The sequence below is a fragment of the Pseudophryne corroboree genome, chromosome 3 (assembly GCF_028390025.1).
Source record: "Pseudophryne corroboree isolate aPseCor3 chromosome 3, aPseCor3.hap2, whole genome shotgun sequence".
NCBI lineage: Eukaryota > Metazoa > Chordata > Amphibia > Anura > Myobatrachidae > Pseudophryne > Pseudophryne corroboree.
Window position 1 is genome coordinate 630,062,297 of NC_086446.1, and position 25,016 is coordinate 630,087,312.

The 25,016-nt window shown below is 48.0% G+C and overlaps 1 protein-coding gene and 1 pseudogene across 6 annotated transcripts in view; both read right to left on the reverse strand.

Annotated features, from left to right (window-relative positions):
• MINPP1 (multiple inositol-polyphosphate phosphatase 1) overlaps window positions 1–25,016 on the reverse strand; it is a 278,040-nt gene that overhangs the window by 28,765 nt on the left and 224,259 nt on the right. The gene's annotated exons all lie outside the window — the stretch shown is intronic.
• On the reverse strand, window positions 17,907–18,026 carry LOC134895470 (5S ribosomal RNA; annotated as a pseudogene).

A 25,016-nucleotide genomic window follows, 5' to 3' on the forward strand; every position in this document is an offset into this window, starting at 1 on the left:
TTGACAACCGTGTGAGCGCCTTATCCAGCCTAGGGGATATCTCCCAGCATAACTTATCCTCTGGCGGGAAAGGGTACGCCATCAGTAACTTTTTAGAAATTACCAGTTTCTTATCGGGGGGAACCCACGCTTTTCACACACTTCATTCATTCATCTGATGGGGGAACAAAACACTGCCTGCTTTTTCTCCCCAAACATAAAACCCTTTTTTAGTGGTACTTGGGTTAATGTCAGAAATGTGTAACACATTTTTTATTGCCGGGATTAAGTCACGGATGTTCCTAGTGGATTGTGTATATGTCTCAACCTTGTCGACACTGGAGTCAGACTCCGTGTCGACATCTGTGTCTGCCATCTGAGTGAGCGGGCGTTTTTTGAGCCCCTGATGGCCTTTGAGACGCCTGGGCAGGCGCGGACTGAGAAGCCGGCTGTCCCACAGCTGTTACGTCATCCACCCTTTTATGTAAGGAGTTGACACTGTCGGTTAATACCTTTCACCTAACCATCCACTCTGGTGTCGGCCCCACAGGGGGCGACATCACATTTATCGGCATCTGCTCCGTCACCATATAAGCGTCCTCATTAAACATGTCGACACAGCTGTACCGACACACCGCACACACACAGGGAATGCTCTGACTGAGGACAGGACCCCACAAAGCCCTTTGGGGAGACAGAGAGAGAGTATGCCAGCACACACCAGAGCACTATATAATGTGGGGATTAACACTATAACTGAGTGAAATTTCCCCAATAGCTGCTTGTATATATAATATTGCGCCTAAATTTAGTGCCCCCCCTCTCTTTTTACCCTTTGAGCCTGAAAACTACAGGGGAGAGCCTGGGGAGCTTTCTTCCAGCTGCACTGTGAAGAGAAAATGGCGCCAGTGTGTCTGAGGGAGATAGCTCCGCCCCTTTTTCGCGGACTTTTCTCTCGCTTTTTTCTGGATTCTGGCAGGGGTATTTACCACATATATAGCCTCTGGGGCTATATATTGTGGTATTTTTGCCAGCCAAGGTGTTAATATTGCTGCTCAGGGCGTCCCCCCCCCCAGCGCCCTGCACCCTCAGTGACCGGAGTGTGAGGTGTACATGAGGAGCAATGGCGCACAGCTGCAGTGCTGTGCGCTACCTTGGTGAAGACTGATGTCTTCTGCCGCCGATTTTCCGGACCTCTTCTTGCTTCTGGCTCTGTAAGGGGGACGGCGGCGCGGCTCCGGGACCGAACACCAAGGACTGGGCCTGCGGTCGATCCCTCTGGAGCTAATGGTGTCCAGTAGCCTAAGAAGCCCAATCCGGCTGCAAGCAGGCGAGTTCGCTTCTTCTCCCCTTAGTCCCTCGCTGCAGTGAGCCTGTTGCCAGCAGGTCTCACTGAAAATAAAAAACCTAAATCTATACTTTCTTTCTAAGGGCTCAGGAGAGCCCCTAGTGTGCATCCAACCTCGGCCGGGCACAAAATCTAACTGAGGCTTGGAGGAGGGTCATAGTGGGAGGAGCCAGTGCACACCAGGTGACCTAAAGCTTTCTTTAGTTGTGCCCAGTCTCCTGCGGAGCCGCTATTCCCCATGGTCCTTACGGAGTTCCCAGCATCCACTAGGACGTCAAAGAAAATACATTTAATTTTCTGATTTAAAGGGTCATTCAGACCAGGCCGCTAATGCGGGCCGCAGTGCAGTTTGCCGATGGCGGCAGCGCCAGGGGTCAACCTTTAGAGCCGATGCGTTCACAATTAGATTGTGGACATATCTGGAGGAGGCCTCACACATGTTGGGTGGCCCCCAGCATGTGCAGAGATGAACACAGATCTGGCTGCGTTTGCAGCAATCTGTGTTCATCTCTGAATAACCCCCTTATTCCCTAATTGGACATCAATCACAAAGCTTTGCTTATCGTAATTTTTGATAGATTTATACTTATATACTTACCAGCCCCACTGACGTCCGCACCCATTGGAAGTAGTACTGTGCATGTTCAACGGTCTCACACATACTCAGTATAAAAGGTTTACTGGGCAAGCATGGTTTATAAGGGTTAGTGCATCAAGCATAGAAAAGAGTGGAGAAGTGGACCAGTGGAGAAGCTTACCATACAACCAAATAGCTTTGAGGTAGCATTTATCAGGTACATTCTATAAAATGATACATAAACAAAATATTGGGTGCTATATGCAGTTTCTGTACAGGTCAACTTTACTCTTCACTACTTGACAAATCAACCTCATAGGCTCACACTTGACCTGTACAGACAATCTGTATAGAGATCTAACACTGCCAACAGACAGAAGTCTTTCTCCAGTGCATTACCCTTTCGATGTAGACGGATTGCAACTTTGCTGGGAGGCCCAGCTTTTCCATCCACATTAGGAGCTGTTACAAAGCATTATTTTAGCTAAGCTGTGGTCAACAGGTTCATGTCAGTGATAACAAAAATAAGATTTTACTTACCGGTAAATCTATTTATCGTAGTCCGTAGAGGATGTTGGGACACCGTAAGGACCATGGGGAATAGACGGGCTCCGCAGGAGATAGGGCACTTTAAGAAAGCTTTGGACTCTGGGTGTGCACTGGCTCCTCCCTCTATGCCCTTCCTCCAGACCTCAGTTAGGGAAACTGTGCCCAGAGGAGATGGACAGTACGAGGAAGGATTTTTGTAAATTTAATGGCGAGATTCATACCAGCCACACCAATCACACCGTATAACTTGTGATAAACTTACCCAGTTAACAGTATGAACAACAACATAGCCACGGTACCAACGAAAACTCTAACATAACCCTTATGTAAGCAATAACTATATACAAGTCTTGCAGAAAAAGTCCGCACTTGGGACGGGCGCCCAGCATCCTCTACGGACTACGAGAAATAGATTTACCGGTAAGTAAAATCTTATTTTCTCTAACGTCCTTGAGGATGCTGGGACACCGTAAGAACCATGGGGATTATACCAAAGCTCCCAAACGGGCGGGAGAGTGCGGATGACTCTGCAGCACCGATTGAGTAAACAGGAGGTCCTCCTCAGCCAGGGTATCAAACTTATAGAACTTTGCAAAGGTGTTTGTCCCCGACCATGTAGCTGCTCGGCACAACTGTAATGCCGAGACCCCTCGGGCAGCCGCCCAAGAAGAGCCCACTTTCCTGCCGTAGAATGCGCCTGCTGAATCGTGTTACAGATCCAGCGAGAAATAGTCTGCTTTGAAGCAGGAGCGCCAACCTTGTTGGCCGCATACAGAACGAACAAAGCTTCAGTCTTCCTGATTCTAGCCGTTCTGGTCACATAAATCTTCAAAGCCCTGACTACATCCAGGGACTCGGAATCCTCCAAGTCCCGTGTAGCCACAGGCACGACAATAGGTTGGTTCACATGAAAAGATGAGACCACTTTTGGCAGAAAGTGAGGGCGAGTCCTCAACTCTGCCCTATCCACGTGAAAAACCAAGTATGGGCTTTTATGTGATAAAGCCGCCAATTCGGAAACACGTCTTGCCGAAGCTAACTCCAACAGCATGACCACTTTCCACGTGAGGTATTTCAACTCCACAGTTTTGAGTGGTTCAAACCAAGGTGACTTGAGGAACCGTAACACCACGTTAAGATCCCAAGGCGCCACCGGAGGCACAAAAGGAGGCTGAATATGCAGCACTCCCTTCACAAAGGTCTGTACTTCAGGAATAGAGGCCAATTCTCTTTGAAAGAAAATGGATAAGGCCGAAATCTGGACCTTTATGGACCCTAATTTTAGGCCCAAAGTCACTCCTGTTTGAAGGAAGTGGAGTAGACGGCCCAAATGGAACTCTTCCGTAGGAGCAGCTCTGGCCTCACACCAAGAAACATATTTCCGCCATATACGGTGATAATGTTTTAACGTCTTGTCTTTCCTAGCCTTGATCAGGGTAGAAATTACCTCCTCCGGAATCCCTTTTTCCGCTAGGATCCGGCATTCAACTGCCATGCCGTCAAACGCAGCCGCGGTAAGTCTTGGAACAGACAGGGCCCCTGCCGCAGCAGGTCCTGCCTTAGAGGAAGAGGCCACGGATCCCCTGCGAGCAACTCTTGCAGCTCCGGATACCAAGTCCTCCGTGGCCAATCTGGAACAATGAGTATTGTTCTGACCCTGCTTCTTCGTATTATTCTCAACACCTTGGGTATGAGAGGAAGAGGAGGAAACACATAGACCAATCTGAACACCCAAGCTGTCACCAGAGCGTCTACCGCTACCGCCTGAGGGTCTCTTGACCTGGCGCAATACCGCTTTAGCTTTTTTTTGAGACGGGATGCCATCATGTCGATTTGAGGCAGTCCCCAACGATCCGTGATCTGTGCGAAGACTTCTTGATGAAGTCCCCCCTCTCCCGGATGCAGGTCGTGCCTGCTGAGGAAGTGCGCCTCCCAGTTGTCCACCCCCGGGATGAACACCGCTGACAGCGCGCTTACATGGCCTTCCGCCCAGCATAGAATCCTGGTCGCTTCTGCCATGGCCATTCTGCTCCTTGTCCCGCCTTGGCGGTTTATAGGAGCCACTGCCGTGACATTGTCTGACTGAATCAGAACCGGTTTTCTCTGAAGCAATTCCTCCGCTTGACGCAGGGCGTTGTATATGGCCCTCAACTCCAGGACGTTGATGTGGAGACAAGACTCTAGGCTTGACCAGAGACCTTGGAAATTTCTTCCCAGTGTCACTGCTCCCCAGCCTCGGAGGCTTGCGTCCGTGGTCACCAGGACCCAGTCCTGAATGCCGAACCTGCGACCTTCTAGTAGGTGAGCACTGTTCAGCCACCACAGGAGAGATACCCTGGTCCTGGGAGACAGTGTGATCCTTTGATGCATTTGTAAATAGGACCCGGACCACTTGTCCAAAAGGTCCCATTGAAAGGTCCTCGCATGGAACCTGCCGAAAGGGATGGCCTCGTAGGAAGCCACCATCTTCCCCAGGACCCGCGTGCAATGAAACCTTTTTGGTTTTAATAGGTTCCTGACCATGGCTATGAGTTCCTGAACCTTTTCGATCGGAAGAAAAACCTTTTTCTGGTCTGTGTCTAGAATCAGCCCCCAAAAGGTCAGACGCGTTGTAGGGACTAGCTGGGACTTCGGTATATTGAGAATCCAGCCGTGTAACTGCAACGTCTTCATGGACAGAGACACGCTGTCCAGCAACCTCTCCCGAGATCTCGCCTTTATGAGGAGATCGTCCAAGTATGGGATAATTGTGACCCCCTGCCTGCGCAGGAGCACCATCATTTCCGCCATTACCTTGGTGAAAATTCTCGGGGCCTTGGAAAGTCCAAACAGCAACGTCTGAAATTGGTAGTGACAGTCCTGCACTGAAAATCTCAGAAACGCCTGATGCGGGGGGAATATCGGAACATGAAGGTAAGCATCCTTTATGTCCAGGGACACCATCCAATCCCCCCCCTCCAGGCTGGCGATGACCGCCCTGAGTGATTCCATTTTGAACTTGAACCTCTTCAAGTACAGGTTCAGAGATTTCAGGTTTAAAATGGGTCTGACCGAACCGTCCGGTTTCGGGACCACAAACAGGGTTGAGTAATATACCTCTCCTTGCTGGAGATGAGGAACTGTGACAATCACCTGTTGAATATACAATTTTTGGATTGCTGCCAACACTAGCTCCCTCTCTGACGGGGAAGCCGGCAGAGCTGATTTGAAAAATCGGTGAGGAGGCAAGTCTTCGAATTCCAGCCTGTATCCCTGGGAAACAATCTCTAATGCCCAGGGATCCACCTGCGAGTGAACCCAGACGTGGCTGAAAAATCAAAGACGAGCCCCCACCAGATCTGCCTCCCCCCGGAAAGCCCCAGCGTCATGCAGTGGACTTTGCAGACGCGGGGGAGGACTTCTGCTCTTGGGAATTAGCTGTGTGCAGCTTTTTTCCCCTGCCTTTCCCTCTGGCAACAAAGGATGATCCACGTACATTCTTGTTTTTATTGGAACGAAAGGACTGCATTTGATAATGAGCTGCCTTTTTTGTATGTTGCGGGGGGACATAAGGTAAGAAATTTGACTTACCAGCCGTAGCCGTAGAGACAAGATCCGAGAGGCCGTCTCCAAACAACTCCACCCCCTTGTAAGGCAAGGACTCCATATGCCGCTTTGAATCGGCATCTCCCGTCCACTGTCGGGTCCACAAGAGCTGCCTAGCAGAAATAGACATAGCATTTATTCTGGAGCTTAATAAACAAATGTCTCTCTGAGCATCCCTCATATACAAGGCAGCATCTCTGATATGCTCTATGGTCATTTGAATGACGTCCCTATCTAAGGTGTCAATTTCCGTAGATAAGGAATCTGCCCATGCTACAACCGCACTACAAACCCAGGCCGACGCCATAGCCGGTCGAGCAATAGTACCGGAATGATTGTAAATGTGCTTTAAGGTAATTTCCTGCCTGCGATCAGCAGGTTCCTTGAGGGAAGCCGTATCCTGAGAAGGCAGTGCCACCTTTTTGGACAAACGTGTCAGCGCCTTGCCAACTTTTGGCGAAGATTCCCAGCGTATCCTATCAGTTTGTGGAAAAGGATACGCCATGAGAATCCTTTTGAGAACTTGTGGTCTCCTATCCGGAGATTCCCAAGCCTTTTCGCACAAGTCACTTAATTCAAATGAGGATGGAAAAGTGACTTCAGGCTTTTTCCCTTTATACATGTGTACCCTCGTGTCAGGGACAGGGGGTTCCTCAGTATTATGCAAAACCTCTTTAATGGCCATAATCATGTACCGTATACCCTTAGCCACCTTTGCCTGTAATTTTGCATCTTCATAGTCGACACTAGAGTCAGTATCTGTGTCGGTATCTGTGTCATCGATCTGGGATATGGTGCGCTTCTGAGACCCCGAAGGACCTGGCGCCCCAGGGACAGGCATGGACTGGCTACCTGACTGATCCCTAGCTTCTGCTTTGTCTAATCTTTTATGCAATAGATTGACATTTGCATTCAAGACATTCAGCATATCCACCCATTCCGGTGTCTGCGTTGCCGACGGCGACCTGACATTCAAGCACGCCCCCTCCACATTAAGCGACCCTTCCTCGTCAAACATGTCGACACACGCGTACCGACACACTTCACACACAAACACACACACACACACACACACACACACACACACACACACACACACACACACACACACACACACACAGGGAACCCCTTTCCTGAAGACAGTATCCCTGTCAAGGCCCTTTGGAGAGACAGAGAGAGAGTATGCCAGCACACACCCCAGCGCAATAACCCTGGAGACCAACACAAATTGTTTTTCCCCAGCAGCGCTGTATAATATGTAAACCGCCAATTATGTGCCCCCCCCCCCCCTCTCTTTTAAGCACCCTTTCACCGTGTGTAAGCAGGGGAGAGTCCGGGGAGCTTCTTCTCAGCAGTGCTGTGGAGAGAAAATGGCGCTGGTGAGTGCTGAGGGAGAAGCCCCGCCCCCTCGGCGGCGGGCTTCTGTCCCGCTCAAACTTAGTGAAATATGGCGGGGGCTCTTTTATATACATGTACAGAGCCCACCTGTACATGTATATAGGCCCTCATTCCGAGTTGATCGGTCGCAAGGCGAATTTAGCAGAGTTACACACGCTAAGCCGCCGCCTACTGGGAGTGAATCTTAGCTTCTTAAAATTGCGACCGATGTATTCGCAATAATGCGATTACTAACTACTTAGCAGTTTCAGAGTAGCTCCAGACTTACTCTGCCTGTGCGATCAGTTCAGTGCTTGTCGTTCCTGGTTGACGTCACAAACACACCCAGCGTTCGCCCAGGCACTCCCACCGTTTCCCCGGCCACTCCTGCGTTTTTTCCGGAAACGGTAGCGTTTTCAGCCACACGCCCCTGAAACGCCGTGTTTCCGCCCAGTAACACCCATTTCCTGTCAATCACATTACGATCGCCGGAGCGAAGAAAAAGCCGTGAGTAAAATTACTTTCTTCATAGTAAAGTTACTTGGCGCAGTCGCAGTGCGAACATTGCGCATGCGTACTAAGCGGATTTTCACTGCGATGCGATGAAAAATACCGAGCGAACAACTCGGAATGAGGGCCATAGTCTTTATGCCATGCAGAGGTTTATATTGCCGCCCAGGGCGCCCCCCCTGAAGCTGAAGGCTTCTGCCGCCTGACGACTTCTGTACTTCTAGCTCTGTGAGAACGGCGGCGCGGCTCCGGGGGTGGACGCCCAGTAAGAACCTGCGTTCACCCCCTCTGGAGCTAATGGTGTCCAGTAGCCGAGGAAGCAGAGCCTATCTTTGACAAGAAGGTCTTGTCGGAAAGACTGCAGTTTCCGACAGGTTTAGGTCAGAAGGATTTCCGACCTATTCAATGTCGGCTGTTTTTTTTCGACAAGTCGGGAATTCCTGACTTGTCGGAAAACACGTGGAATGTCGGATTAGACACGGAATCACGTGTTGTTCCGCGCCCAAATCCAACAGGTTTTGGCCCCCGGTTCCGACAATGTCTATCCGACTTTTTTTTAAAGTCGGATTGACATTTTCAGAACCAGGGAGATGGGGGAGCTGGGACACGTCATGACGGCCTGCATGTAACGAGGACGTGAGGAGAGGTGCGGGGACGGGTGAGTACTGAGTAGTGCAGAGGAGTGGGCCAGGTGAGGAAACAGCAGCAGCACGTGGACACCGGCACTCAGCATACAGGACCCGGCTGCCGGACTAAGAACACGGGGTTTGAGCAGAGTCTGCCCGGCACAGGGGGGACACAGTGAGACACTGCAGCGCACAGCCAGCCCCTCTCCGGCAGCACAAATCGCCCTCCCCAATAGCGCAGAGGCAGCCTGTGTCCCGGTACCTGCAAGTGCTCCTGGAAGTTTATGCTGCCGTCTCTCTCTCCCTTCTACCCGGTGTGTGGACGGTGGACAGATAGATCACTTTCCTGTCTGTGGCTGCTGGGGCTGTCTCGCAGGCAGGAGCCGCAATGGTGGAAATGGGGATGCTGCCTCTGCAATCCGAAACGACAGCTTCCCCCTCACTCTGCGCCCCTCCCCCTCCTGTCGGATTTGGCCGCATGCTCATTGAATACTGCTTATCGGATTCTTTCCGACAAGCATTGAATATACCCTTTGATCTCATTAGTATGGGGCAGGTGTACTAAGCCTTGTAGAGTGATAAAGTGGGGGTCTCAACCAATCAGCTCCTAACTGATAACTGCCTGTAACATGGCAGTTAGGAGCTTTTTGGCTGGTACTTTAGCTCTCTCTACTTTATCACCCTTCAAGGCTTAGTACGTTTGCCCCACTCAAAGAAAACACAAAGCTCCACATGGTGTCCTGTGATGGGTAACCAAAGTATCATGGTAATATTTATTAGCAGGTTCTTATATAGCACAGCATATTCCGTTGCGCTTTACAATTAGAACAACAGTTGTAGAACAAAACTGGGCAAAGACAGACAGACATAGAGGTAGGAAGGCCCTGCTTGCAAGCTTACAATCTATAGGGAAATAGGCATTGATACAGAAGGATAGATGCTATCTGTTGCATAATGGTCTACCAGATTTCTAGGTTCTTTATAGGCTGTATGATATGATCACCCAGCAATGTTGGAAGACAAAATGTGAGGTTATGTGGACTGTACAGAGAGGATGTAACTGGATAGGAAAGCGTTGAAGGTTATGTGGGTGGGTCTGGAATTTGGTAGGCTTGTCTGAAGAGATGAGTTTTCAGGGAACGTTTAAAGGTTTGGAGACTAGAGGAGAGTCTTATTGTGCGTGGGAGAGCATTCCACAGAGTGGGTGAAGCCCAGGTAAAGTCCTGTAATTTTGAGTGGGAACAGGTAATACAAGTGGACGAGAGATGCAGATCTTGTGCAGAGCGGGAAGGTCTGGTAGGGAGCTATTTTGAGATGAGCGAAGAGATGGTGCAGTTTGGTTAATAGCCTTTATGATGGTGCAGTTTGGTTAATAGCCTTGTATGTAAGTAAAAGTATTTTATATTTAACACAATAGAATACCAGTAACCAATGGAGGGACTAAGAGTGGATCAGCAGACGAAGAACGTCTAGCGAGGAAGATTAGCCTCGCAGCTGCATTTAAAATGGATTGTAGAGGTGAGAGCCTATGTTTGGGAAGAGCAGTAAGGAGACAATTACAATAATTAATGCGGGAGATGATGAGTGCATGGACTAGAGTTTTTGCAGTGTCTTGTGTAAGATAAGGGCGTATTTTGGATATGTTTTTTAGGTGCATGTAACATGATTTAGAGACAGATTGAATGTGTGGAACAAAGGACAGAGTCAAGGGTGACACCTAGGCAGCGAGCTTGTGGGGTAGGGTGGATAGTTGCATTGTCAACAGTTATGGAGATATCAGGTTGGTAACTACTCTTGGCTGGTGGGAAGATAATTCATTCTGTTTTGAAATGTTGAGTTTGAGGTGGCGAGATGACATCCAAGATGAAATGGCAGACATGCATCCAGTGACACGAGCCAATACAGATGATGATAAATCTGGGAAGGATAGGTAGATTTGAGTGTCATCAGCGTACAAATGATACTGAAATCCGAAGGAGCTGATTAGTTTACCAAGAGATGAGGTATAGATTGAGAACAGCAGAGGACCCAAGACTGAGCCTTGCGGTACTCCAACTGATAGAGGTAGAGAAGAGGAAGTAGAATCAGAGAAGTGAAACTGAAACAGCGATTAGATAGGTAGGATGAGAACCAAGTAAGGGCTGTGTCCTGAAGACCTAGGGATTGTAGTGTTTGTATAAGAAGAGAGTGGCCAACAGTGTCAAAGGCAGCAGAGAGATCTAGAAGAATAAGTAGTGTGTAATGGCCTTTAGATCTAGCAGTGACTAGATCATTTACTACTTTGGTCAGTGCCGTCTCTGTGGAGTGTTGGGCACGAAAGCCTGGCTGAAGTTGGTCCAATAAGTTGTGGGAGTTAAGAAAGTGTGTAAGGCGAGTGTAGGCAAGTCTCTCAAGTAGCTTGGAAGGACCTGGTAGCTGAGAAAAGGGACAGTAGTTAGAGAGTGTGTTTGGGTCAGATTTGTGTTTTTTTTAAATGGGAGTAATCACTGCATGTTTAAAAAGAGAAGAAAAGATACCAGTAGAGAGAGAGAGAGAGAGATTACAGATTTTAGTTAAGGTTGGGATAAGCACAGGAGACAAAGTTTTACTGACCTGTGAGGGTATAGGATCAAGAGGACAGGTAGTGGAGTAGGAGGATGAAAAGAGTGTTGATACTTCATCTTCACTTGTGGGATCAAATGAAGAGAAAGTGCCAGAGGGTTCAGGTAGGGAATTGAGCAGGTCACTGGCTGAGTTAGAGCATACCATTTCATCTCGTATTTTATCAATCTTATCCTTGAAGTAGGAAGCAAGTTTTTGTGCACTGATAGTAGCTAGTGGAGGAGGTGAGGGAGGGTAAAGAAGTGATTTAAATGTATTAAAAAGTCGCTTGGGGTTGGTGGCATGATGAGAGATGAAAAATTGAAAATAAGTTTGTTTGGCAGTGTCCAGGGCCTGACGAGGAGTGGTAGGTGGTCTTATATGTGAGAAAGTCACTTGGATTCTGAGATTTACGCCACTGATGTTCTACTTTACGTGACAGTTTTTGTAGGTGTCTTGTTGATTTAGAGTGCCACGGTTGGCATCTAAGCCTATGTGGAGTGTGATGGGTAGTTGGAGCCACTTCATCAAGGGCACTCTCTAGGGTCTGGTGCAGGTGGGATACAGCAGTGTCAGGTGTGGTAAATGTAGAGATTGGTGAGAGAAGTTGTAGAGAAGTGGAAAGTTGTTGAAAATTTATATTGTCAGTATTTCTGCGGGTTAGAGGAGGCTTGTGTGGTTTTAGGGTCATAGAATTTAGAGTAATAGAAGAGATTGTGAAGGTGATCAGGTTGTGATCAGAGAGAGGGAAAGGAGTGTTAATGAATTCGGAAACGGAGCAGAGCGTGGTGAACACAAGATCAAGGCAGTGGCCCTCCTGGTGAGTAGAGGAGTCGGACCATTGGGTGAGGCCAAGAGAGGAGGTTAGAGAGAGGAGTTTGGAGACATGAACAGATTGTGGACTGTCAAGAGCTATACTGAAATCACCCATAATGATGGTGGAGATGTCAGAGGATAAGAAGTGTGGGAGCCAGGCAGAAAAATCTTCTAGAAATTGTTGTTTGGGTTGCCCAGGAGGGCGATAGATAGCTGCAACATGCAGAGAGAAGGGGGTGAAAATCCTGATAGAGTGAACTTCAAATGATGTGAATGCGAGTGATGGAACCTGAGGTAGAAAGTAAAATATGTTAAAAGGACCATACAACTAGTAATTTTCATTATAATGCTGTGGTTTGTTATGGAAGACTGTTTTATGGGGGCTATTCAGAGTTGTTAGCAAACCAAGAAAGTTAGCAATTGGGAAAAATCATGTTGCACTGCAGGTGGGGCAGAGATTTGTGTGGTATATATTGTTTTGCATGCTAAATACTGACTGCTTCATTTTTATAATGCAATTTAGATTTCAGTTTGAACAAACCCCACCCAAATCTAACTCTGTATACGTTACATCTGCCCCACCTGCAGTGCAATATAGTTTTGTCCAATTGCTAACTTTCTTGGTTTGCCAACAACTCTGCATAACCCCCTATGTCTGGAATCTCTGCGTTACCACTTTAAACTGTATTGTATGTATGCTGCCATTAAGTCCGAGTCCACAGCTGTAACAATCTGCTGCAAGAACTGTATCATCGTCCATATGTTTCAAATCTTTGGCAGACAATCGATCACTCACAGGGATGAACTGGGAGAAGAACTTGACAAACCAGTCTCAGGAGCATACAGGCAACAAGTCGTCTCTGGCGCTAAGGTGAGTAGTGTAAGTAATAATAAATCTATATATGAAATCTGTATATCAGCAGCCACCTGGAGCTGGAGATGCCAATTCCAGACAAGAAGAAACAACACAAATAAATGTTCCAAGTGGCACTTAATAATACAAAATGTAAATACATTTTTTTTTTGTATTTATTATAAGTAAAAAAAAGGTATATACTGTATTAATGTCATACAAAAATAGCACAAAACTTCCGGGAGTCAATATTTGAACAACAAACAATGTACACTTAGGGGTATATTCAATTGAAGTCGAAAACTGCAGTCTGTCGAAAAGACGGCAGTTTTCGACTTTTTAAGGTCGAATCCTGATTCGACCTATTCAATATATCCCTAAATTTTTCGACAAGTCGATGAATTCGACTTGTCGAAAAGCACGTGGATCGGCGGAATAGCTGCCGATCCACGTGCTTGTTGGCGAAAACGGGGCCAAAACCGACAGGTTTTGGCCCCCATTTCGACCATCTCAGTCCGACATCAAAAGATGTCAGACTGAGATGCGGGACCTTAGTGGAGGACAGGGAGGGGAAGACTGGGGGAGAGCTGTGGGGTGACGGGGGGAGAGCCGCCGGGGGTAAGAGAGCAGTGCTGGAGGATGTATCACAGCCGCCGCTCCTGGCAGCGTCCACCCAGCTCCAGCAAGCGAGGTCTCGCTTGCTGGAGCCGGGTGGACGCTGCCGGGAGTGGCGGCTGTGATGCGGGGATGGGAGCGGGGCGGCGGGCTGCAGAGCAATACCTCTGATGGGCGTCCCGGGCCCCCACTCACTGGTCCCCCGGTCGCTGCAGTTACCTCTCCCTGGGCACCGCTGACAGGGAGAGGCAGAGAGCCGGGGGAAGGTTTAGAGCCGCGGGCAGACGGGGGAGAGCAGCGGCAGCCGCTGCTGTAGCGCTGCTCTACCCCGTCTGCCCGCGGCTCTCCCCCGTCTCCCCCACCCCACATCTCAATTCTACTTTTTTAAAAGTCGAATTGAGATGGCCATTTGAATAGCCCAGGTCGGATCCATTCCGACAAATGAATGTCAGAGTGGATCCGACTTAAATTGAATATACCCCTTAAGCCAATGTCTATATTAAAAGAGAACAAATTTAAAATACACACCACAGCAATGAACCGGATTTGTACTCAATATGTCATATACTAGTTGTGCTTTAGGTGAAACAGTCATGCGCTGATCATCATGGCTGATATTTAGTAAATAATGCAGTCACTCAAAGATTTAAGATGAAGCACAAATTGACATTTAAAGTCGGAAGTTCTGAAAATTCACTCACATATGTATGTGGGATCCTTGGTTGTCGAATGATATTGCGGCACAGCATGTACAGCACCTGAGGTAGATGATCATGGTAACCAGACACTGGTATTTGGCAGAGTGTCTGGAGCCCCGTGTCCCGCAGTCGCACTCAGAAGCATACACACTTTTACATTGATCTGGTGATTAGTGATATTGTCTCCCAGTTTTCAGCAGGATAAAAAAATCTTTCTGCATGACCAGACAACTAAGGCGCCTAATTCCGAGGCGATCGCTGGCGCACTCTGAAGCCTTTGTGGAGAGCGCTGGTGTCAATCAGGCAGAGGCGGTTGCAGGGCAGGAGGGGGCATGCAAACGGCGTTAGAACGCCGTTGGGGAGGCATGGTCGGGACAATGCAGGACATGACATCACATGCAGCCAGTGCAACCCAAAACATGGTGGGTAGCCGCCTGCCAGCGCAGCTAGGCTGCACAGGCAGGGAGCTACTTGGTGGGTGCAAAAGCATCGCTGCCGTGCGATGCTTTTACACCTGTGGAAGAAAGGGGGGGGGGGGAGGCTGACATGCGGGCCTCACTAGTACTGTGCTGGGCGTCTGCCCGCAGTTCAGATAATCTGATCGTAGACATCGTAGCATATCTTCGATCAGCTCTGAATCACCCTGAATCACCACAGCTCTGAGATTGGATGAGGGTAAAACTACAGGTCTTGTGAGTGTACACACTCTACCAATGTCTGACTAACTGGTTGGTCTGAGGTTGGATTGGATGAGAATTGGACAAGTGTGTACCGGTTTAAGGTTAATATCTACCTTGAATCTGGGTATGATAGGTCGGCAGTGTCTAGGTCGACCCCAAAAGGTCGACTTTCATAAGGTCGACATGAAAATGAACGACACATAAAATGGTCAACATACACTTTATGTTTTTGAGGTGTTAAAATTTATTGTATAAGCGAAGACGTGAAATTCTTAAGGGCAGTACACACTAGAGAGATGTGTGCTGAGTGATCTGTCACAGACCGCTCACCACACAACACCCCCCCCCGCTCAGCGCGATGTGTGATGAGCGAGGGGGGCGCTCATTTAAATCTAGCACCGGCAATAGCAACGCATGGGGCCGCGCATCACTATCACTGGGGGGCATACACACGAGAGATCCAGGCTTAAAATCTAAGCAATCTAGTCAGAGTGCTTATATTTTAAGAACGGATCTCTCCGTGTGTACGCCCCTTTAGAATGCGTACTTACTATGTACTGAACTCAAAGGGTGGATTCAATTAGGTGCAATCATCTTGTGTCCGCAAGTGCAGCTGTAAGCAGCCCTTAAGGTAGCTCCGAAAGAACTCAAATCAATTAGACCTGTAGTGAGACAGTGCTTTTTAATAATCTGTGTGTTCACTATTTATACTGAGATCAGTGAGAAGTATAGTTTCTTCTAGCTTTGTCAAACCAGGCAACAATACTGGCCAGGCAACAAAATGTTACACCACCAAAAACATTTCTCACTGATCAGAAAGTATAGCTTACTATACAGCAGCTAATAAAATAGGATTTTAATTACCTACTGGTAAATCCTTTTCTCGTAGTCCATAGGGGATACTGGGAATCCAGCTAGTACCATGAGGTATAGATGGGCCCACTTGGAGACATGGGCACTATAGAAATTTGATTACATGTGCTGGCTTCTCCCTCTATGCCCCTCCTACCAAACTCAGTCTAGGAAACTGTGCCTGAAGATACGGATATACTCTAAGAGAAGGATAAAGAAAAAGAAAAAGTGGTGAGAATTCGAACCAGCACAACCAGAACAAGAGGAAAGCCATGCTAACCAAACTTGCAAACAGGGACAGCAACAGCTGAACCAAACAACATTACTTAACCAAGTAATAGAAGAACAAAACATATTTGACTGACCAAACTGAAGGTCCTTAGAGGCCAAAGTATCGAACTTGTAAAATTGAGCAAACGTGTTCGAACCCGACTAAGTAGTCCTGCTGCAGAAGATCCTCTCGAAGAGGCAGAGGCCACGGATCTTCGATCAGCATCTTGAGAAGATCTGCATACAAGGCCCTTTGTGGCCAGTCCAGAGCAATGAGGATTGCTTGAACCTTTTCCCTTTTTATTCTTTTTAGAATTCTTGGGATCAGAGTAATGGGAGGAAACAAGTACACATTCGGATAGACCCATGGAGTTGTCAGGGTGTCTACCGCTACTGCCTGTGGGTCTCTCGACCTGGAACAATACCGCCTGAGCTTCTTGTTGAGTCGAGAGGTCATCATGTCGATTTGTGGATACCCCCACCGACGTGTTAACCACTGGAACACCTCCGGGTGAAGACCCCATACCCCCGGATGCAGGTCGTGTCTGTCGAGGAAGTCTGCTTCCCAGTTGTCTACTCCCGGAATGAAGATCGCCGACAACGCCACGGCGTGTTTTTCTGCCCAGAAGAGAATTCTTGACACCTCTGACATTGCGGCTCCGCTTTTCGTTCCGCCCTGTCGGTTTATGTACGTTACCGCTGTCACATTGTCCGACTGAACTTGAATGGCCTGATTCTGAAGAAAAGATGAGGCCTGCAGAAGCGCGTTGTAGATAGCCCTGAGTTCCAGGATGTTTATTGGAAGGACGACTTCCTGACTTGACCATCTTCCCTGAAACTGTACCCCCTGGGTGACTGCACCCCAACCTCTGAAGCTCGCGTCTGTGGTTAGCAGAATCCGATTCTGAATCCCGAACCTCCAACCCTCAACTAGCTGAGACGCCTGTAGCCACCACAGGAGGAAGATCCTGGCTTTTGGTGACAGACGAATCCTCTAGTACATGTGAAGATGCAATCCGGACCAATTGTCCAACAGATCCAGCTGGAAGAGCCTCGCATGAAACCTTCCATACTGAATTGCTTCGTAAGAAGCCACCATTTTCCCCAGAAGGTGTATGCAGAGAGCCGGGTCGGCTTCAAGACGGCCCGAACCATCGACTGGATTACCATTGTCTTTTCCAAGGGAAGGAACACTTTCCGAGACTCTGTGTCCAGTATCATTCCCAGGAAAGGAAGCTTCTGCGTTAGTTCTAAGTGAAATTTTGGTAGGTTCAGAATCCACCCATGATCCAGGAGTAGTCTGGTTGAGAGTGCAAAGTTCTCCAACAACAGCTGCCTGGATGGTGCCTTTATTCAAGAAAGGGGTTTGTGGGAACCGCACCGGTCTATCAATAGTTTTTGTATAAATAGAAATCTGAATAATGTCCTCTGAGAAACTGAAATTTATGTTTTAGAATTACTTCGGATTAAGGTAACTGTGCATATAGAAAGATACTGTATCTTTTCAAGTGCACTAAGTTTTGTTACCATTCAGTGGTGCTCCCATGAGTCAAAAAAGTATTAAAGAAAAAATACCAAATGAGAGGAAATGGAAAAGAAGTAGACTCTTGTTTGGGAGCACTCAACCTCAGAGGGACTAAAGTGTATCAATGTCTTATACTGATAAAATCATGATTTTAATAGTTTCTTAGTAAAATATGTAGAATTATCGGAGTTCAATAAATATGTGATTCAAGACTATTATGCGAAAATATTTATATAGATTAGAGTAGATAATTAGCAAAAATTGCTATAATATGATGTAAGCCGGAAAATCTTTTATATTGTCAAAAAGGTGTCACCTTCTAGTCTCAGTAGTGTCCGTCATAGAGAGTATACGACCATCATTCATACTGCAAGAATCCCAAATGGAAAAATGGTTGCAGAGAATTAAATCATAGGTCATATGGATCCGAGTACCTATCTGTGACTTAAAATTAGGCAGCAAAATTTATTTGCAGTACCAGGATGTTCCAAGGTGGTCTCCCATCCAAGTACTAGTCCGGCCCTCCACTGCTTGGCTTCCAAGATCGGAGGAGATTGGGCATCTCCAGTGGGGTATGTCCGCAATTTTTTAAGCTAGCCCTTTTGTTTGTCACCTTAAATAGGAAATGGAATTGGTCGTATTTTCCACAAGAAAAGAGGGACGGACACACATGTGACAATTAGGCTCAAAATATACAGATTGGATATAACAATTATATGGCAAGAAAATGTCAAGGCCACTAATATCCAAAACAGGGTAAATCCTTCCTTATTTATGCAGTACTGTACACCAGTCAAATATGAGTCAATAATAAACTCACTCGTAGCGGTCTAAATATGTAAGACTAGGCATGCATTTATCACCAAGAGAAATCCCAAGATTACTACAAAGAATCCTTTATAGTTGATGGGTTTGTATCTATATTTTTCTGACAACCAATAATCCACCATTGGTATATACATCTGAGGTGTCACGATCCGGGTATCTGGACGCCATTTCTTACCCATCAGATGCCTCCTAAGGCTGGCTCAGCGCTCCAGGACCGGATCCCGTCTGTTATCCTGATGTGTACATTCCTGTATCCTCTCCTGTCACTCTGGGACGCTGTCACAGTAAACGCCATATTACACCTGGCATGGCGTCTCCCGCGGCCTCCGCCGCCGTCCCTGAACTTCTGCATGCAAAGTGTCTGAGTGGCGATTACGTCAGCCGCGGCCTCCGCTGTGTCCGCGTGGTTGGATGTGCATCTGTCAGCCTGGCGCCTCCTGTCTCCGGTGGCCGGCGCCGCCATTACTGTTTTCATTACCACATGGATTACAAACCAAACTTCCCTCCAAGTGTCTGCATGGGCGCAGCCATCTTGGATTCTGTCAGCTGATCATTTCCACCAATCTGTTCTCAGTATTGATAATCTGCATAATTGCCTAGCCAATCCCTTCCTTGCTGCAGGTATAAATACACTGTGCCTGAGCAAGGAAGGTGTCAGTGCTTTGGTTGTCAAACCTAGTTCCTGTTTGTCTCTCTCCTGTGATTGTCTTCCAGGTTCCAGCTCCTGTCTCAAGACTTCCACCATAGAGACCCGCACCAGCATTCCACCTGCGGTGTAGCCTGACTCTCCAATCCATTGTGGATTCATCTGTTTCCAGCTACAACATTACCTGCTTCCAGCTCAGCTTCCAGCAGAGTACAGCTTCCCTTAAAGGGCCGGTGTCCTTTCTACACTTTACCACTCTCCACCGGTATTATTATTTCTCCGCTCTCAAGTTCTACATTTCAGTTCACATTTCATCGCTCCCAAGTTCATTTATTATTTAACTGGTTCCAGCCAGTATCCACTCCGTGCTAACAACAGTCTGGTTCCAGCCAGTATCCACAGCAGCTGTTTTATCTTCAGCAACCCAGCTTTTCCTGGAACACCAGCTGGCACAATCCTGGGTTATCTCCATTGCTACAGTCGGGCCTGGTAAGGACTTTCCATCTAGAAGATCATAAGAACTATCTCACACTACCAGTGCCCTGTGGCTCCTGCCATCCTGTAGTACCCAGGAACTGTATTTATTCTTTGCTGACTTTTACGTTTTCTTTTACTGCTGCTGTGTTGCGGAGTTGTCATAATAAACATCATTGACTTTTATCCAAGTTGTCGTGGTCACGCCTTCGGGCAGTTATTATTCATGTTACTTACATGTCCAGGGGTCTGATACAACCTCCCAGGTTCCGGTATATCTCAGCCCCTACAACTGAGGCTGCCTCCCGTCAGCTCAGGCCCTCAGTTGTGACAGTAAGCACTGATCTAATGAATCCAGCCGGAGACCAGGATCAAGCGGCCAGGCCGATGCAAGAACTGGCAGCCCGACTAGAACATCAGGAGGCTGCACAGGGCCACATCATCCGCTGTCTCCAGGATCTCTCTACTCGGCTGGATGGGATTCAGACAACTCTCCGTGGATCAGGCGCGTCTGGTGCGTCAACCACAGTGACTCCAGCTATAACCCCACCCACCTTACCCATTTCTGCTCCACGTCTTCATCTTCCAATGCCAGCAAAATTTGACGGATCTCCAAGATTCTGCAGGGGATTTCTCAACCAGTGTGAGATTCAGTTTGAGCTACAACCTGGCAATTTTCCCAGTGACCGTACAAAAATTGCCTACATTATTTCTCTTCTCAGTGGCTCAGCCCTTGATTGGGCATCACCGTAATGGGAGAGGTCCGACACCCTGCTATCTTCCTACACTGCCTTCGTGTCAACATTCAGGCGCATCTTCGACGAGCCAGGCCGGGTAACCTCAGCTTCATCCGAGATTCTCCGTTTACGCCAGGGGTCACGTACTGTAGGACAATATCTGATACAGTTCCAGATCCTGGCATCCGAACTGGCATGGAACGACGAGGCCCTGTATGCTGCATTCTGGCATGGCTTATCTGAGCGTATTAAAGATGAGTTAGCTACCAGAGACTTACCTTCTAAGTTAGATGAGCTAATCTCACTCTGCACGAAAGTTGATTTACGTTTCAGAGAGAGAGCAACTGAGCGTGGAAGATCATCTGCTCCAAAATCTTCTGCTCCTCCTCCTCGTCAACTGTCACCATCTAAAGATGAGCCCATGCAACTTGGCCGTTCCCGTTTAACTCCTGCTGAGCGCCGAAGACGTCTCTCCGAGTTTCTCTGTCTCTATTGTGCAGCTCCGTCTCACACCATTAATGCCTGTCCCAAACGTCCGGGAAACTCCAAATCCTAGCTCGCCAAGGAGAGGGCCGGCTAGGAGTAATGATCTCCTCTCCATCTCCTCAAGATTGTAATCTCCCAGTCTCGCTTCAAGTTGCTCAACGTTATCGGAACGTCATTGCCCTCCTTGATTCCGGAGCAGCTGGGAACTTTATTACCGAAGCCTATGTTAAACGGTGGTCCCTACCCACCGAGAGACTTCCTTCGTCCATTTCTTTAACTGCCGTGGATGGCAGCAAAATTTTTGATGCAGTTATTTCTTTAAGGACTCTACCAGTTCGTCTGAGAGTGGGAGTTCTTCATTCCGAACTTATTTCTTTTTTAGTGATTCCAAGAGCCACACATCCTGTGGTCCTGGGCCTTCCATGGCTCCGTCTTCACAATCCTACAATTGATTGGACGACTACGCAAATCCTGGCATGGGGTTCCTCCTGTGCTGAGACATGTTTGTTTAAAGTATTGCCTGTCTGTTCTTCCTCCCCCAGGTCGTCTGATGTTCCACCTCCTCCATATCAAGATTTCACGGATGTGTTCAGTAAAGCTTCTGCTGATATCCTTCCTCCTCATAGAGAATGGGACTGTCCGATTGATCTCGTTCCAGGGAAGGTTCCACCTCGAGGCCGAACTTATCCGTTGTCTCTGCCTGAGACGCATTCTATGGAGGAATATATTAAAGAGAACCTAGCAAAGGGGTTCATTCGACCTTCTTCTTCTCCAGCCGGCGCAGGCTTCTTTTTTGTAAAAAAGAAAGATGGTGGTCTGCGGCCGTGCATCGACTACAGAGGTTTGAACGACATTACCATCAAGAACCGTTATCCTTTACCCCTGATTACTGAGCTCTTTGACAGAGTTAGCGGAGCTACCATCTTTACAAAGCTGGACTTGCGAGGTGCATGCAATCTCATCCGGATCCGTGAGGGTGACGAGTGGAAGACCGCCTTTAACACCCGTGACGGACATTATGAGTACCTCGTCATGCCCTTCGGATTGAGCAATGCTCCAGCTGTCTTCCAGCATTTTGTCAATGAGATCTTCAGAGACATTCTATACCGTCATGTCGTGGTCTATCTAGACGATATCCTCATTTTTGCCAACGATTTAGAGGAACATCGTTTTTGGGTTAAAGAGGTTCTGTCCCGTCTCTGTGTCAATCATCTCTATTGCAAATTAGAAAAATGCGTCTTTGAAGTCAAGTCCATTCCGTTTCTAGGGTACATTGTGTCCGGTTCCGGACTAGAGATGGATCCTGAGAAACTACAAGCAATCCAAAATTGGCCGGTACCCTTAACCCTCAAAGGGGTCCAGAGGTTCTTAGGGTTCGCCAACTATTACCGAAAGTTTATACGAGACTTTTCCACCATTGTGGCGCCTATTATTGCTTTCACTAAGAAGGGTGCTAACCCGTCCAAGTGGTCTGAAGAAGCCATGCAAGCATTTCATCTTTTAAAAAAAAGGTTCATCTCTGCGCCTGTTCTGAAACAGCCTGACATCGACTCTCCTTTCATCTTAGAGGTGGATGCCTCCTCCGTTGGAGTAGGAGCAGTGTTATCTCAGAGGGCTAAAGATGGCCATTTACACCCTTGCAGTTTCTTCTCCCGGAAGTTCTCCCCAGCTGAGCGCAACTATGCCATTGGCGACCAGGAGTTGCTAGCCATCAAGCTCGCTCTAGAAGAGTGGAGGTATCTGTTGGAGGGAGCTTCTCATTCAATCACCATACTTACAGACCACAAGAACCTTTTATACCTGAAGGGCGCACAATGTCTCAACCCTCGTCAGGCCAGATGGGCACTTTTCTTTTCCAGGTTCGACTTTAAACTCCAGTTCTGTCCGGGCTCTCAGAATCGCAAGGCCGATGCCCTTTCCCGCTCATGGGAGCAAGAAAATGAGTCAGAGTCTTCAGACAAGCATCCTATTATAAATCCGTTGGCATTCTCCACGGTAGGGATGGACTCTACGCCCCCATCAGGGAAAAGTTTTGTGAAGCCGATGCTAAGGAAGAAGCTCATGCATTGGGCCCATGCTTCCCGTTTTGCCGGACATACAGGTATCCAAAAAACCCTGGAGTTTATCTCTAGGTCCTATTGGTGGCCAACTCTGAAAAAAGACGTCTTGGAGTTTATTGCATCTTGCCCAAAGTGTGCCCAACATAAAGTATCCCGCCAGTCGCCTGCGGGGCAACTGGTTCCACTATCCGTTCCCCGTCGACCATCGACCCACTTGTCGATGGATTTCATTACAGACTTACCCATGTGCAACAAGTTCAATACCATCTGGGTGGTAGTTGACCGGTTCACCAAGATGGCACACTTCATTCCTCTCACCGGTCTTCCGTCAGCTTCCAAGTTGGCTCAAGTATTCATACAAGAGATCTTCCGACTCCACGGTCTTCCTGAAGAAATTATCTCAGATCGAGGAGTTCAATTCACAGCCAAATTCTGGCGAAGTTTATGTCAAGTCCTCCAAGTCAAGCTAAAGTTTTCCACGGCTTACCATCCTCAGACCAATGGTCAAACCGAGAGGGTGAATCAGGACTTGGAGGCCTTCCTCCGCATCTATGTGTCCTCCTCTCAAGATGACTGGGTTCAATTACTTCCCTGGGCCGAGTTCTGTCATAACAACCAGTATCATTCTTCATCTGCTTCAACACCATTCTTCACTAACTTTGGATTCCACCCTAAAGTCCCTGAGTTCCAACCGCTTCCAGCAACTTCTGTTCCCGCAGTGGATATCACCTTGCATCAGTTTGCCAATATCTGGAAGAGCGTACGATCAGCTCTGCTCAAGGCATCGTTCAGGTACAAGAAGTTTGCGGATAAGAAGCGTCGAGCAGTTCCTGCTCTCAAGGTGGGTGATCGGGTATGGTTATCCACGAAGAATTTGAGGTTAAGAGTTCCCAGTATGAAGTTTGCACCTCGCTATATCGGTCCTTTCAAGATTGAACAAGTCATCAATCCTGTTGCTTACAGACTCCAGTTGCCTCCCTTCTTAAAAATACCCAGGACATTCCATGTTTCCCTGTTGAAACCGCTGATCTTGAATCGGTTTCATTCCTCACTTCCTCCAACTCCGAAAGTCCAAACTCAACGAGGCGTTGAGTATGAAGTGGCCAAGATCCTGGACTCACGTCACCGTTACGGTCAACTACAATATCTTATTGACTGGAAGGGGTATGGTCCTGAGGAACGTTCATGGACCAATGCTTCTGATGTCCATGCTCCTGCCTTGGTCCGGAGATTCCATTCCAAGTTTCCTCAAAAGCCAAAGAAGTGTCCTGGGGCCACTCCTAAAGGGGGGGGTGCTGTCACGATCCGGGTATCTGGACGCCATTTCTTACCCATCAGATGCCTCCTAAGGCTGGCTCAGCGCTCCAGGACCGGATCCCGTCTGTTATCCTGATGTGTACATTCCTGTATCCTCTCCTGTCACTCTGGGACGCTGTCACAGTAAACGCCATATTACACCTGGCATGGCGTCTCCCGCGGCCTCCGCCGCCGTCCCTGAACTTCTGCATGCAGAGTGTCTGAGTGGCGATTACGTCAGCCGCGGCCTCCGCTGTGTTCGCGTGGTTGGATGTGCATCTGTCAGCCTGGCGCCTCCTGTCTCCGGTGGCCGGCGCCGCCATTACTGTTTTCATTACCACATGGATTACAAACCAAACTTCCCTCCAAGTGTCTGCATGGGCGCAGCCATCTTGGATTCTGTCAGCTGATCATTTCCACCAATCTGTTCTCAGTATTGATAATCTGCATAATTGCCTAGCCAATCCCTTCCTTGCTGCAGGTATAAATACACTGTGCCTGAGCAAGGAAGGCGTCAGTGCTTTGGTTGTCAAACCTAGTTCCTGTTTGTCTCTCTCCTGTGATTGTCTTCCAGGTTCCAGCTCCTGTCTCAAGACTTCCACCATAGAGACCCGCACCAGCATTCCACCTGCGGTGTAGCCTGACTCTCCAATCCATTGTGGATTCATCTGTTTCCAGCTACAACATTACCTGCTTCCAGCTCAGCTTCCAGCAGAGTACAGCTTCCCTTAAAGGGCCGGTGTCCTTTCTACACTTTACCACTCTCCACCGGTATTATTATTTCTCCGCTCTCAAGTTCTACATTTCAGTTCACATTTCATCGCTCCCAAGTTCATTTATTATTTAACTGGTTCCAGCCAGTATCCACTCCGTGCTAACAACAGTCTGGTTCCAGCCAGTATCCACAGCAGCTGTTTTATCTTCAGCAACCCAGCTTTTCCTGGAACACCAGCTGGCACAATCCTGGGTTATCTCCATTGCTACAGTCGGGCCTGGTAAGGACTTTCCATCTAGAAGATCATAAGAACTATCTCACACTACCAGTGCCC